Source organism: Tenrec ecaudatus, chromosome 3, assembly GCF_050624435.1.
Source record: "Tenrec ecaudatus isolate mTenEca1 chromosome 3, mTenEca1.hap1, whole genome shotgun sequence".
Classification (NCBI taxonomy): domain Eukaryota; kingdom Metazoa; phylum Chordata; class Mammalia; order Afrosoricida; family Tenrecidae; genus Tenrec; species Tenrec ecaudatus.
The window spans coordinates 133,222,893-133,226,055 of NC_134532.1; the positions used below are offsets into that span (position 1 = coordinate 133,222,893).

Sequence of the window (3,163 nt, forward strand, 5' to 3'; positions counted from 1 at the left end):
ACCTAGAATTGTTCCAGGGCAACAATACTGGAAATGTGAGCTCTCTTGACATTGCTTAGGATGTGGTCCCACAATCAATAATATGAATTATTTAATAACAGTGACACTAAATCTACTCCCATGTGTGCCTTACCAGACACCTAAACCTCCCTCAGTGATATTGAACTACAGTGGAATGCACATTTTTTGAAAAATGAAGTGAAAAAAAATATTTTTTTTTTTAGGTGAGAGCGCAAACACAGTCCCCCATGACCACACATTATGCAGTCGAATTTCCACACTTGGGGAAATCGCAGGGGTCAGCACATCGGAGTGCAATGGATAAGCCTCGCCCCGGGAAAACCACCTTTGTGATCATGGTCTCTCCCCTGTCAGGTAAGTATGGTGAAAATATTTTATTAAAATATTTTATAACTAGAACCCCGCCCCCCTCCCCAATGCTCAATTTTTGAATCTCATAGAGAATTACAATGACTCTCAAGTGGATCACCACTCAACTAGTAGCCAAAAAGGTGGCAACTCAAGCACCCAAAGTTGTCTCAGAAGGCCGGCCTGAGGATCTGCTTCTGCAGCGTCAACCTTGAAGCCCTACGGAGCACAGCTCTGCCGGCGCCCCACGCCCCACCCCAGGGCCACGGCAAGCTGAAATCAGCCCCACAGCATCAACAGCAACCACGCCAAATGACTGACACCGAGTGGGTGAACGAGGAGACAGGACCATGGATCCTTACAAGCACAAAACAGGGACTGATAACATTAAATAAGCAGGCCTCCAGGGGTGTTTACAAGATAATTTTAAAATGCCAAAATTGTACTCCAGAGTATCCCCACTTGTGGAAAAATAGTATCATGAAGTTTTGTTTGATCAGATATTCTAAACAACTAAAAAGAGAGTCAATACATGGCATGGACTTTGCCCAATAAAGATAATTGCTAATAAGAGGGACTCTGAAAGAGAAAAGGATAAACCAAAACCCTCCCCCAAAAGTACCTGTGAGTATGTTGGGCTGAAATAATGATACTGACCAAGATCTCAAAGAGCAGAAGAGAGAAGACACACCATTCTACCCGAGTTTGATTTAAATTTACTACTTACATAACGTGGGGTACCATATTATCAGAATATGTCTAATAGTAGCCACGCAACTATGAATGTGACTCTCTTTAAAACTCAGTTCCGGCAATGGGGGTGGGACTCCCCCACAGGTGTCTTTGAGGCTCCCTTGATGGAAGTAGTGGACTCAGCGCGGAGTGTGGCGTGAATCTCTAAGGTGACATAGATACAACCTAACGCATGAGCTAATCAATACAATCACTCCCTCACATATATTTCCAAGGTTAATGCGTAGCTGTACTGCACCTGTTCAACACACACACAGAATCATAGCAGATCGTTCCATTTCAATGAACATGAGACTTTTGCAGCTCTCTGCTGTCCCCACTTTTTTCATCTGCCAGCAATGGCCCCCACACCTACACGTTCCTCTAATTGCCACACGCGTGTCTTATCCCCTCCTTTGAGTCTCTAGAGTTTTCTTAACATGTTTACTATAGTAGCAATGGATAAGGAAGACCAGAAATAGACTTATTAGGATAATGGTTTTGCCAAGGAATGTGGAATGTACCAGGGGATCCCAGAAGAATTGAGAAGCAAGGATGACCAGTCTTCTCACGGACTTTGAGCATGTCATCAGGAGAGCTGAATCCCTGGAAAGGGCGTCATGCTTGGTAGAGAAGAGTGTCAGAGTAGAAGAGGCAGACCCTCAATGCGATGGATGACCCCAGTGGCTGTAACGCTGGGCTCGGACCCACAGTAAATGTGAGGGTGGCTCGGGGGAGGCAGTGTGATGATCTGTTGTACGTATTTCCTGTGGTGTGGAGAGCTTAACTTGGTTGCATTGTACTTGGATCCTGAGAGATAACTTAGGATTTCTCCCGTGGGCACCAGTGTCTTGATGGGAGTTTCAGGACACATCTAACCTAACCAGTTATGGCAGGGAAGTGACTCTTGGGTGGAGACTGAATCAGTCAGAAAGATCCACCCAGTGGAATTAATCGCATGACCACCTGAGGAGAACATTTGGAAATTGAATTACTTAATAAAACACCTTCCCACAATAAGCACTCTGGTCAGGAAAGCCAGGCCAGAGTTTCCTATACATCACTATGGAGTTTCGTGTACCTCATTTATCCTGGAAGGTAACAGAGCTTTTGGGGGCATGGAAACTCTGCATTGAGAGCCCATCCAGAGCCCACCAGATATATCTCTGCATTTGTATCCTTTTTGCAATTATAAAGCTATAATCACTTTCTGTGAGTTCTGCAAAGTGTTATAACGCATTATCAAGCGAAAGGAGTGGAGCCAAGATCTTACATGAGGGATCCCCAAAGACACCTGAGTTTATAGAGAGCATACAGAATTTGGAGCCCACAAGTCCAAAGTGAAGGTGTTATACCAATTCTTAAGCTTGCTGTTGATAAACAGAGAAAAGATTAAAGTTGTCAAGGATTTCATTTGCTTGGATTCATAATAAATGCTCCTGGAAACAGTAGTCAATAAATTAAACAATGCATTGCATCGGGTAAGACCTCTTTAAAGTGCTAAAAATTGTGGAGGCTATTTTGAGGACTGGGGTACACCTGGCCTAAGCCACGGTATTATTCAAAGGCTTCATGTACATGTGAAAGGTGATAGTGAATAAAAAACTCCCAAAATGATACATTTAAACTACTGTGTTGGAGAAGAAGAGTGAGACTTTGGGCTTGCCAAATGAACAAACAGATCTGTCTTGGCTGAAGACAGCCAGAGTGCTCTTTAGAGACAAGGATGGTGAGACTTTGTCTTACATACTGTGGACATGTTCTCAGGAGAGACCAGTCCCTGCAGAAGGACATCACGCTTGGCAAAGCGGAGGGGCAGCAACAAAGAGAAAGGCCCTTAGCGAGAGGGATTGACCGGAAGGTGCAGTGTTTCCTTCTGTTGTGCACAGGGTCACTATGGACCAGAACCTACAAGATGGCATCTGCCAACAACTGCAAGCTTTCTGCTGGTGTCTGAGGTTTTGAACAGACCTGGCTGCCTGCAGGTCTGTGTTTTATAACTTCTGAGGACTGACCCAGCTCTGGGTGACTAGGGTCAGAAGAAGAAGTATGCAGCTGCAGC

The 3,163-nt window shown here is 44.6% G+C and overlaps 1 non-coding gene across 1 annotated transcript; it reads right to left on the reverse strand.

Annotated features, from left to right (window-relative positions):
• Nucleotides 1-221: 221 nt before the first annotated feature.
• Nucleotides 222-383, reverse strand: LOC142443815 (U1 spliceosomal RNA). The gene has a single exon (XR_012783562.1). It is a non-coding gene; the product is annotated as a U1 spliceosomal RNA (small nuclear RNA).
• Between the last annotated feature and the right edge of the window lie 2,780 nt (nt 384-3,163).